A 13424-nucleotide genomic window follows, 5' to 3' on the forward strand; every position below is an offset into this window, starting at 1 on the left:
TCAACACACAAAAGTATGTTTTCAGTTTTTGAAAGTGTGTCCAATTTGATTGTCTCAAGCTAACTTCCATATATTTCACAAAGAAAAAATAAGTTAATGTATGTAACTATAAATACAGAAAACTTGAAATGAGAAAATGCTTTACTTTATGTTAAAATATTCATAGACACATACATTAATTAGAAGGGAAAAAAACACGTTTCTGTCCCTGACAGTGTGCAGTAGCACTTAAGATTCCCCCTGAGTAACTAAGTGACTCATGCAGGTATGTTTACGTGCAAACTGTTGCAAACAGCAAGAAAATGCCACAGAGACAAAAAAAAAAAGACAAAAAGACAAAGCTGGTATAAAACTATTCACATTCATATTCAGTCAGTAATGTGAAACTTCCCCACAAATTAACACCCCCTCTTTTTTCTAAGCTGACTTTAGAATGATTGCAAAAAATATGTTTAAAACATGTATATCCCACAGAGAGTGAACTATTTACTGTGTACTTATTAACTAGTACTTATAAGGCCACATTTGGAATCTGATCAATGACTTTTAGCAAAATCTAATCTGAAAATATTTACTTAACTGTGAGTTTGTGTTGATTACATTAAACTCTATGTTGTTATTAAAATCGAATGTAAACAACACACGTGAAAAAAGAGTAGAAGAAGAAATTAAGCTGCTGAACTCCATGGAATGTTGTTTTTCAAAAGACTGATTCCATTCTAAGTGTCTTTGATGAGTCATCAGGTCGTTGTATGAGGCAACAGCTTTCTAGACAGTCAGTTGAATTGGAACCTTTCAACAAGCGGCAGCATTAAGAGAGATAACTCAACGATCACCTCAGATCAACATATCTGTTCATCAGAGACAATTTACAAACAACAGCAGCATTTCTTTGTGACTTAAACAACCAGCCTAAGAAAATGCAGCGACCAAACTACCCAAGAAAGAACAACAACACCTTCAGACAGCAGGGTTATGGTCAACACTCGGAGCTCGAAAGACTTCATCAAGATGTGAAAAACCTCACTGATCTCCTGGGGAGAGAGAGACAACAGTGCTGTAAGGAGAGGAACGAAAAACTCCTGATCAGCCAAGAGTTGGAGGAGACAAAGCAACATCTGGCAAAGCAGAAAGCCCTCAAGGAAATGTACATAAACCGGGGGAAAGACACCAGGAGAGAGCTCGAGAGGCTGGAAAAGTACAGCAACGAAGAGACCCTCTCTGCGTTTCAGATCACCCAGAAAGTGAACGACACCACCAGGCAGAGGAAGAAGAAAGATCTTCACGTCGACTACGAGGAGCTCAAGGTGGCATATGTAGTTTGCAACGACAAGTTCACAAAAGAGCTCCAGAGTGAGAAGGAGAAAAATAAGCTCCTTCAAGAAGAACTGGACAGCAGCAAAGTTTCACACCATGAGCTCAAGGTCAGGTACGAAGCCGACATGCTCGCTGCCAAGCAGTTGGTGGAGACGCTTCAGTGCAAGAATGAGCAGCAAGGTCAGGCTCACGCAGAAAGAGTGTCCCGAGACCAGCAGGTGATCTCCACCTTGGAAGCTGAACTGGAGGTCCTCGGTCAGAAGGCGAGAGAGGAGATTGCTGTCCTGCAACAGGCTGCTTTTGAGACAGAGAAGATGAACTTTACTGAGCTTGAGGGCCTAAAAACTCAGCTCAGTGATCAGAAAGTCATCAAGGAGCAGTTTGAGGAGCTACAAGTGGCTTATAAAACCAGCCAGGACAAGTTTACTGCTGAGCTCCAGAAGGAAAAGGACAACAGCAAGCTTCTCCAAGAACAACTGGAGGAGTTCAGAGCGTCCAGCACAGAGCACAGCCCAATATACCAAACTGATGTACTGGCTCTGACACAGCAGGCTGAGAGCCATCAGAAAGAATTTGAAGCCGAAACACAGTCTCTTTGTAACACCATGGCAGGCAATCAGCTTTCAATTGAGAATTTGAACACTGAAAAGGTCGTCCTCCAGCAAAATATGGAAGAAAATATCAGGACCCTGCAGCAGATGAGCATGGAGAGGGAGAGCATCCAGTGTGAAGAGGTGGAGGAGCTGAAAACCCAGATTCAGCTCCTGAGCTCACAAAACAAGGAGCTCTCAAGTGAACTTAATGCTCATCTGGAGGATCGCACGCTTCCAACAAGAAAGAGAGCAAGCTGTGAGGAGAAGCAAGGCGAATCTTCATGCATGGAAGAGACTCTCCCCCTACCTACAGAAACTTCAGGAACTTCAGGAGTGGCAGAAACTGCAGAGGCTACTGAAGCTGTGGAAACAATGCAGCCTCAAGAGCCAGAGCAGAAGAAGCCCTGTTTGAAGCGAGTCAGGCACTTCCTGGGACTGAGAAAACCTGAGAGTTGGAAGAAAAAGAAAGAACCTTCTTCCCTCTCCCCTCGACAATAACCCCCTCTCCCCCCGACAATAACCCCCTCTCCCCCCGACAATACCCCCCCCCCCCCCAAAAAAAAGTAAACCTTTTTCATTGCTAACATTTTGATTTACCATAAAAATTCAAAATGTCAGCTTTGACAAGGTTTATGAAAAAAACATGACATAAAACATCTTGTAGTCATGTTAGAGGGCAGCACTGTGGCCTCACAGGGAGAACCTACCGACCAGTGGGAACTCTCTGTGTGGACTTTGTTTGCTCTCTCTAACCCTTTGTAGGTTTTTTCCTCCGGGACGCTCCGGTTTTCCTACCACATATCCAAAAACATTCATCATCGGTTGAGTTGGCTACTCTTCAATCTTCATGAAAATAAAAAATAAAAATAAAACATAATTTCCCTTGAAATGAAGTTGTGTGTTGTGGCGTTTAAGTTGTTGGACAGAAAGGTTACAGAACCCTTTTGTTTTATGTGGCTGTGTTTACTGTGTTTACTATCTTTACTTTCTGCGTTGTCTTTGGAGGTTTTAGCTGGTTTTTATATTTATCAGTATGTTTCTGTTTATAAGTCACACAAAAAACAAACAAAACAAAAAAAAACACAGGAAGCTTTCCAGATAAATGCAGTGAGTTTCTATTGGCTCAAATATGTGATATTAACATTTGAATGTATTTGACTCTGGGTGCCACCCTGTGTTTATATGCAAAGTAAAACTTCCTCGGTACATGTTTTATGATTTGCAGCATGTTTAAGCCACTGCACTAACAAATAATAGACAAGCTTACTGAAATATACTGAAAAACGAAGGTGTTGGCTACATGGTTGTTCAAGTTCACTTTTCACTGCCTTACACATTCATTTATTAAGCTTATACGCTGAACATCAAGGTTTATATTCTGATTGTTAAGAGGCAGAGACACCTTTGCTTAATCTGTCTGGCAGTGTAGAGATGTTCTGCTTTATATGTAAATAACTTTAAGCTTTATAAGAGATGTATTCAGTTTGTGTCACTGTATCTGACACCTGATGGAAGGCTGACATGGTGATGTATCTCTTTGTGTTGTGTTAACAACAGAGATATCAGAGATACATACTGTAGCGCTTTGTCAATTAAATTCATTCAAATGTTTCAAGGTCATTCTGTGTGGAAATCATTATAATCTGGAATTACTGTGGGGATACTGTATCTGAGATGCGAAGCCCAATACACATTAACAGCAACATTGACCTTGTTTGACCTTGTGGATATCTGAAATTACAATTGTGGAAAGTAGAATGTAATGTTTAGGATCTTAAATTAAAATGTTGCTATCTAGAATACAGTTCTCATTAGGAGAAGTTTATCATAGATATCTTCGTTTTAACCGTGATAGGAGGCTGTTTACTTTAAATGATGAAACAGCTTGCCATCATTTTCTCTGTCATGACTGGGCCACTGGAATCTAGTTTTCACAGAAGCCATGCAATTATATCTATTACATATACGCTCAATCTGAAGCTACAGACTGTAAAAACTATATATAATGACAGCAGGTGAAGACTTACTGAATGAACTCAGAGAACAAAATGAAACAACTGCTGTCGAAACATCCTTCACTTCACATCACTTTCAGATGCTAGACTGTCTTAAAATGTAAACTAGTTACTTAAAGACACAGACAGTACTGCTCTGAATATAACACACACACACACACACACACACACACACACACACAAGTATTTTTACGTACATCGTTTTTATCAGTGTAAGCTTGCTAATGAGAAAACCAATAGTACATGACTTTGATGTCTTGGTGTTAATATTCTGCAATTTTCTAACTCTTCCTGAAGCATCTCTAAAAAGTGTCCTTGTGCTTTGATGGTGCATAATCATAATATGATGGCCCTCAGCAGAGACAGACAGACAGACAGACAGACAGACAGACAGACAGACAGACAGACAGACAGACAGACAGACAGACAGACAGACAGACAGACAGACAGACAGACAGACAGACAGACAGACAGACAGACAGACAGAGAGACAGACAGGAGATTTCAGACTCAGAGATGGAGCTGAGGAGAAGATGAAGAAAAGGGGAGGAAGGTTCTGTCAGGTGATTCAACACACAAAAGTATGTTTTCAGTTTTTGAAAGTGTGTCCAATGTGATTGTCTCAAGCTAACTTCCATATATTTCACAAAGAAAAAATAAGTTAATGTATGTAACTATAAATACAGAAAACTTGAAATGAGAAAATGCTTTACTTTATGTTAAAATATTCATAGACACATACATTAATTAGAAGGGAAAAAAACACGTTTCTGTCCCTGACAGTGTGCAGTAGCACTTAAGATTCCCCCTGAGTAACTAAGTGACTCATGCAGGTATGTTTACGTGCAAACTGTTGCAAACAGCAAGAAAATGCCACAGAGACAAAAAAAAAAGACAAAAAGACAAAGCTGGTATAAAACTATTCACATTCATATTCAGTCAGTAATGTGAAACTTCCCCACAAATTAACACCCCCTCTTTTTTCTAAGCTGACTTTAGAATGATTGCAAAAAATATGTTTAAAACATGTATATCCCACAGAGAGTGAACTATTTACTGTGTACTTATTAACTAGTACTTATAAGGCCACATTTGGAATCTGATCAATGACTTTTAGCAAAATCTAATCTGAAAATATTTACTTAACTGTGAGTTTGTGTTGATTACATTAAACTCTATGTTGTTATTAAAATCGAATGTAAACAACACACGTGAAAAAAGAGTAGAAGAAGAAATTAAGCTGCTGAACTCCATGGAATGTTGTTTTTCAAAAGACTGATTCCATTCTAAGTGTCTTTGATGAGTCATCAGGTCTTTGTATGAGGCAACAGCTTTCTAGACAGTCAGTTGAATTTGAACCTTTCAACAAGCGGCAGCAGTAAGAGAGATAACTCAACGATCACCTCAGATCAACATATCTGTTCATCAGAGACAATTTACAAACAACAGCAGCATTTCTTTGTGACTTAAACAACCAGCCTAAGAAAATGCAGCGACCAAACTACCCAAGAAGGAACAACAACACCTTCAGACAGCAGGGTTATGGTCAACACTCGGAGCTCGAAAGACTTCATCAAGATGTGAAAAACCTCACTGATCTCCTGGGGAGAGAGAGACAACAGTGCTGTAAGGAGAGGAACGAAAAACTCCTGATCAGCCAAGAGTTGGAGGAGACAAAGCAACATCTGGCAAAGCAGAAAGCCCTCAAGGAAATGTACATAAACCGGGGGAAAGACACCAGGAGAGAGCTCGAGAGGCTGGAAAAGTACAGCAACGAAGAGACCCTCTCTGCGTTTCAGATCGCCCAGAAAGTGAACGACACCACCAGGCAGAGGAAGAAGAAAGATCTTCACGTCGACTACGAGGAGCTCAAGGTGGCATACGTAGTTTGCAACGACAAGTTCACAAAAGAGCTCCAGAGTGAGAAGGAGAAAAATAAGGTCCTTCAAGAAGAACTGGACAGCAGCAAAGTTTCACACCATGAGCTCAAGATCAGGTACGAAGCCGACATGCTCGCTGCCAAGCAGTTGGTGGAGACGCTTCAGTGCAAGAATGAGCAGCAAGGTCAGGCTCACGCAGAAAGAGTGTCCCGAGACCAGCAGGTGATCTCCACCTTGGAAGCTGAACTGGAGGTCCTCGGTCAGAAGGCGAGAGAGGAGATTGCTGTCCTGCAACAGGCTGCTTTTGAGACAGAGAAGATGAACTTTACTGAGCTTGAGGGCCTAAAAACTCAGCTCAGTGATCAGAAAGTCATCAAGGAGCAGTTTGAGGAGCTACAAGTGGCTTATAAAACCAGCCAGGACAAGTTTACTGCTGAGCTCCAGAAGGAAAAGGACAACAGCAAGCTTCTCCAAGAACAACTGGAGGAGTTCAGAGCGTCCAGCACAGAGCACAGCCCAATATACCAAACTGATGTACTGGCTCTGACACAGCAGGCTGAGAGCCATCAGAAAGAATTTGAAGCCGAAACACAGTCTCTTTATAACACCGTGGCAGGCAATCAGCTTTCAACTGAGAATTTGAACACTGAAAAGGTCGTCCTCCAGCAAAATATGGAAGAAAATATCAGGACCCTGCAGCAGATGAACATGGAGAGGGAGAGCATCCAGTGTGAAGAGGTGGAGGAGCTGAAAACCCAGATTCAGCTCCTGAGCTCAAAAAACAAGGAGCTCTCAAGTGAACTTGAGGCTCATCGCACACTTCCCAAAAAAAAGAGAGCAAGTTGTGAGGAGAAAGAAGGAGAATCTTCATGCATAGAAGAGACTTTCCCCCAAGTCACTGAAGAAGCACCAGGAAATTCAGGACCTGTGGGACCTACAGAAACTTCAGGAGTGGCAGAAACTGCAGAGGCTACTGAAGCTGTGGAAACAATGCAGCCGCAAGAGCCAGAGCAGAAGAAGCCCTGTTTGAAGCGAGTCAGGCACTTCCTGGGACTGAGAAAACCTGAGAGTTGGAAGAAAAAGAAAGAACCTTCTTCCCTCTCCCCTCGACAATAACCCCTCTCCCCCCGACAATACCCCCCCCCCCCCCCCCAAAAAAAAGGAAACCTTTTTCATTGCTAACATTTTGATTTACCATAAAAATTCAAAATGTCAGCTTTGACAAGGTTTATGAAAAAAACATGACATAAAACATCTTGTAGTCATGTCAGAGGGCAGCACTGTGGCCTCACAGGGAGAACCTACCGACCAGTGGGAACTCTCTGTGTGGACTTTGTTTGCTCTCTCTAACCCTTTGTAGGTTTTTCCCTCCGGGATGCTCCGGTTTTCCTACCACATATCCAAAAACATTCATCATCGGTTGAGTTGGCTACTCTTCAATCTTCATGAAAATAAAAAATAAAAAATAAAACATAATTTCCCTTGAAATGAAGTTGTGTGTTGTGGCGTTTAAGTTGTTGGACAGAAAAGTTACAGAACCCTTTTGTTTTATGTGGCTGTGTTTACTGTGTTTACTATCTTTACTTTCTGCGTTGTCTTTGGAGGTTTTAGCTTGTTTTTATATTTATCAGTATGTTTCTGTTTATAAGTCACACAAAAACAAACAAACAAACTCATTCAAATGTTTCAAGGTCATTCCGTGTGCAAATCATTATAATCTGGAATTACTGTGGGGATACTATATCTGAAATGGGAAGCCCAATACACATTAATAGCAACTTTGACCTTGTTTGACCTTGTGGATATCTGAAATTACAATTGTGGAAAGTAGAATGTAATGTTTAGAATCTTAAATTAAAATGTTGCTATCTAGAATACAGTTCTCATTAGGAGAAGTTTATCATAGATATCTTCGTTTTAACCGTGATAGGAGGCTGTTTACTTTAAATGATGAAACATCTTGCCATCATTTTCTCTATGTCATGACTGGGCCACTGGAATCTAGTTTTCACAGAAGCCATGCAATTATATCTATTACATATACGCTCAATCTGAAGCTACAGACTGTAAAAACTATTTATAATGAGAGCAGGTGAAGACTTACTGAATGAACTCAGAGAACAAAATGAAACAACTGCTGTCGAAAAATCCTTCACTTCACATCACTTTCAGATGCTAGACTGTCTTAAAATGTAAACTAGTTACTTAAAGACACAGACATTACTGCTCTGAATATAACACACACGCAGGTAAAGTATTTTTACGTACATCGTTTTTATCAGTGTAAGCTTGCTAATGAGAAAACCAATAGTACATGACTTTGATGTCTCTGTGTTAATATTCTGCAATTTTCAACTCTTCCTGAAGCATCTCTAAAAAGTGTCATTGTGCTTTGATGGTGCATAATCATAATATGATTGCCCTCAGCACAGACAGACAGACAGACAGACAGACAGACAGACAGACAGACAGACAGACAGACAGACAGACAGACAGACAGACAAACCTCCATATATTTCACAAAGAAAAAAGAAGTTATTGTATGTACGTAACAATAAATACTGAAAACTTGAAATGAGAAAGTGCTTTACTTTATGCTGAAATATTTATAGGCACATACATTAATTACAAAACAAAAAACAAGTTGCTGTCCCTGACAGTGTGCAGTAGCACTTAAGATTCCCCCAGAGTAACTAAGTCATGCAGGTATGTTTACGTGCTCTTTTTGACTTCAGCTGAACGTTAAGTAGCTAGCTAACCTGTGTAACAGATGTTCAATCATCCAAAAGATGAACACCTTTAAGTAGCACCAATTTTACTTACTTTTAAACAGTGGCACTTTTATAGCGATATAATTATGAAATCATCTTTTCGGGAACTGTAAGTTCAAACTGGATGGTACAATAGAGACTACAGTAGTTTTCCTTCATTTTTGAATGGTTGATTCCTAAAATGTTTTGCTCTGTAAAAAAGTTTTAAGCCCCGAAGAATTAACCTAATGTTACAAAGATCATCGACTTAAGCAATCTGCCAAAACTCTGCACACACACACACACACACACACACAAGAGATTTTACAGCTTTAGAACTGAAGACTACAATTTTGATGAGACAAAGTCCCACACCTCCCAGACGTCTCTAGCCTGTTTCTCTATTTGCTGGTTAAAAGCCACTCTGTGCATCAATGTTCAAGTTCTGGTTAATATAAGTATGTCTCGGGATTTTTTATGTTAGTAATCACAGTTCATTCTGCGTGTTCAGAAAAAGAGAACTCAACTGACTTCAAATATTTGCCAAAATAGATTCAGTTCTTTTGCCATTGCTTTGGTGATTGGACTGTTGGATAATGTTAACTTAGTTTTCTTTTAATAGCAGTTCATGTTTCATATTGAAATAAAAGTCAATATTTTGAGAGAATTAAGTTTATTTGTTTCACTATGTAAGGACAAATGAGCTGATTATGGACAAGTAACTTTTGGACAGTGAATGAGCCACTGGTGAAGAGTGTTTATTCTATCAATGTCGCTGCCAATTACTAACATAGTAAATGACATTATGTTGGTTAACATGGATGGAAAAAGAGGATCAACTCTATTTACAGAATTATACACATGCTTTTCTGATAACATAATGATAAATAAATCCACTTTGCCATATCAAACCCTATCCAGAGCTACGGTTGTGTTTGCTTCCAGTTTATGAGTATTGTGAATCCCTACATGTTTTTGTTTTTTTGTGGGGTAACAATGACTTTATTTTGTTATTGCTCCTACAATTACAGATCCCTGGAGCTGCTACTGGCTGCTATAATCATTTTGAAAGTAATTTTATGGAATATCCCAGCTAAAGCAGTCATGTAATATTATTTGTATCATCCCGTTCTATATGTTTATTACGTCCAGGTTCAAGCGTGTGCCTGCTTTATAACCTTAAAAACTGTACAATGAACATCAAACCACCACAAGTCACTGATCCAGAAATAGACTCAGACGTTACCCTCTCTGCATTTCATCACTGCAAATATGACATTTTCAGTTCAAATCTAGTTAAGAGCTTAGCTGCAGATCGCACAAACACGCTAGAGCACCAGTGAGGTCACAGAAGTCAGCTGATCACATAACAGCCTCTGTCACATAACACACATCCAGACACATTTAGCTAAAACTCAGACGGATCAGCTAAAACTATTGCACTGTTGCTGCATTAAATACATAATCCTGTGTTGTATCTAAGACTTGCAAATCAAAATAACGCTGAATTTATTTCTCAGTGTTGCTCATGCACACTTGAGACACTCATTCATAAATAAATACATTGGGTTTTTCCCACAGAACACACACCAGCGAACTGAAACATTGTGTTGTTCCGTCTTATATCATCCTACTCACTCTTTTCTTCCCTCACTTTTGTTTTAAATTCACTCTGTATGAACCTGATTTATTTTTCTCTTCATCACACTTTAAGGAGCTCATGGAGAACTTCTTTATCCTCCTGCTTTTAGAAGCCAGCCCTGGAGGTGCTGTGACGTCAGCAGGTTCAGCAGGTTCAGCAGTAGAGCGATTGGCCCGCACAGCGATCATCACACTCATAAGGGTTTCACAAGGCTTCAGAGTCTGTTTGATGCTTCATCCAGGAAAAGCTCAACAGTCAGAGCTTCTAAAATACCACAGAGCAGCCCCTATCAGGCTGGAACTGAGCAGGGTTATAAAAGCCATACACCAATTATCATTTAATAATCCATCAGGGTTCATTGGAAATATTTCTTCAAGAAAGCAGTAGAACTTTAGGTTCTTTATTTTCTTTTTACTTTTCTAGCAATAGCACGGTTTCACATTTCACACGTGATTAATTCCAAACGAGTCAAATATGAAAAATAGATTCATTGTGTATGAACAGATGATGGGTTAAGGTCTGGTTTAGGTACAAAAATAACTTGACTGACTTGATCAGACCAGACCATGATCAGGTATTCAGTGATTGCTCTTCTTCATCATCATGGTCAAAACAATCTCAGAAGCCATCGCTGTCATCTGATGATTTATTAGCCATGGCGGAGGGGTGGCCAGTTTCGTGGTTTCAGGTTAAAGCCAGCAGTCTGACTGCAACTAGAGAAGCTAGAATGGAGTTGTTATGGAGACGGAAGCGTTCAGAGCCGACTGTTTGCTGATCCCATGCAAAACAAATCCAAATCCTTTTTTTTTTTTTTTTGCAAGATCTGTAAATCGAGAATAATGGTTGAAGTATTGATAATGGTCCTGCTGAAATGGGAAGATTCTTATGGGTAGAGTGTGGTGTTATGCTGTCGCTGCATCCAAAGTTAAAGCTCTACGTATGGAGAGCTTGGAGTTTTTAGCTGGCTATGAAACCGATTGAAATAAATAATGATGCCTCTTCATAAGCTACAAAAGCAAACATGAACATGAGCATAAAGACTGACTATGACAATATAGCTGTATTTAAAGCTCGAAAAAAATGTTGCCACAGGGTAGGTGTCAAAATGATTAACAGCACTGTGGGAAAAAAATGGGAAAAAAATGACGAGTGATTCATTTGAGTGTTTAAAGCAAGATAAAACAAAAACCAGCAAAAAGATCAGATGTCACTCTGTCCGAGAGAGGACACAAAAATCAACACAAATCAAAAAGTTCTTCAGCAACAAAAACATAGCTGTACTTTTTCCTGTTTCACTTTCTTCACCTTAAACACGTTTGCAATAATATAACAATGAAACTGTGTTTATATTTGCTTGTATTTCTTCTTCTATAGCATATTTTTTTGTAAATCATTGTATTTAATTTTTGCTCTACATGTAAAAGTACAGCTGGGAAAAAAAAGAGATGTAAATTGGCCAAAGTTTCTGAGCAACTATTTCACATTTACTGCTTTGCACTGGAGATATGCTGCAGCATCACTTTTAAATATCAATACATTCAAAGATGATCACCTGGTTCTCTCTTTTTATCCCGGCCACTAGAATGCGTCATCACTTCATCAACATACTGTATGTCATTTTTGTTTTTTTGGGGGGGAAATGCTGTTGTTTTTTTCCTCGGGAGGATGGTTTTTTTTTTTTTTTCTTAATGTGCTGCTACTTTTGGCCCTGCGTGTAAATATCTGAATACGTTTCAACACATAATGTGCCATCTGGAGTGGATGTGGTGAGGCATGTGAGGGTAAGGGGATCATCACACAGACCCTCTCATACATAACAGCTGTGCAATGTTTTGTCCCTGATGCTGTGAAAATGCCTTGGCATGGAGACACCACAAACAAACAAATGCTCACGAAAGCTGTTGTAAACAGGCTGCGTTCATCTTGAGCTGTGTGATTTCAAAAATATGGCTCAGAACGTCACTTCTGTACCAACATTTTTAATCATGGAGTAAAGCCAGAAGCAGAAGGTTGCACTGCAGCCTTGTGTTACCACAGCATCATGTGTACTGTATGTACTGACAAAACACAGGCGTATAAACACACGCAAACACACACACCGCTGAAGCTGACAACACCTTGGTCAGAACATGATGGAGCATCTTGGCTCACCTCCCTGAGAATAAACAGTAACTCTCTCTCACACACACACACACACACACCAGTTAATCCAGTGCCTAGTGACAGTAATGGGAGGCAACACTAAGCATGTTTGGCCCGTGTCCAACATGCTTTTCACACACGCACAAACACAAATTTCCCCGGACTCTCACCCTTGACACAAAAGCACCCATCATGTTATCTGGAGGGTGTGGTCAAACAGAAACTTATATCACCTCCAACATGGAGGGAAACTACTGATGATGACAGCTGAGACACTCCTTCACTCAGATGCCACACACACACACACACACACACACACACACACCTACTGACACACAACAGAGCATAAGGCAGATGTTTTCCTCTCTCCTGTTTCCTCTCCTCATCCTCGTCTCTCTGCTCTTACTTCCTCATGTCTGTGCAGCATAACGCCGGCCCTCCATTTCTCTCTCCCTCCCTCCTTCTTCTTCTCTCTCCCTCCTCCATCTCTCTGCATCACTCTGCAGTGCTACGACGCGCCGCTCTCTGCTCATACAGCTTGTTGTCAGCTGGCAGACGGAGGAAGACAAGGAAAAACAGGATCGCAGCGCATCCAGATTCCCTGATTGAGGCTGAAAGAGACAGAAACGGTAACAGAAATGAGATTGTGTCTCACCTTCTCTTGCCGGCGTTTCCTTCCTTCTCCTGTCTCTCTGTGTTTTTGTGTCCCTCCTGACTGCAGCCACACGGTTTCTCTCGCTCTGATTCCTTCCTTTCCTCCTCCTCCTTCTCCTCCTCCTCCTCCTTTAGACTGCTGCTCTCAAAAACCTGCTGCTGCTGAGTGTCCGCCTCTTTCTCCCCCCTCTCTCTCTCTCTCTCTCTCTCTCTCTTTCGCTCCCTCACTCTATAACAGCCCCTCCCATAACCACCCTCCTCCCTCTTCATCTCTGGTGCTTCCTCCCTCTCTCACTGGGCTCAGCATCAGTGAAGGAAGTCTCCTAAAAGAAGGTTGAGGTTTTTCATTTTGCCCTAGTTTATGCACCTCTTGTATGTCTATAAATTCAGGTCACAGTGCAATGCATCAGCTTTTCAGATTTTTTTGGAGC

At 40.5% G+C, this 13424-nt stretch overlaps 1 protein-coding gene across 3 annotated transcripts in view; it reads right to left on the reverse strand.

The window, feature by feature from the left end:
• Positions 1–13175, reverse strand: part of LOC306838177 (MAGUK p55 subfamily member 3-like) — a 38496-nt gene extending 25321 nt beyond the window's left edge. For all 3 annotated transcript variants that reach the window (XM_079366198.1, XM_079366197.1, XM_079366199.1), the window contains exon 1: positions 12995–13175. The gene's annotated coding sequence lies outside the window, so the exon portion shown is untranslated. The remainder of the gene's footprint in view (positions 1–12994) is intronic.
• Positions 13176–13424: the final 249 nt, after the last annotated feature.

The sequence above is a fragment of the Symphodus melops genome (genome assembly GCF_947650265.1).
Source record: "Symphodus melops genome assembly, chromosome: 17".
Classification (NCBI taxonomy): Eukaryota; Metazoa; Chordata; class Actinopteri; order Labriformes; family Labridae; genus Symphodus; species Symphodus melops.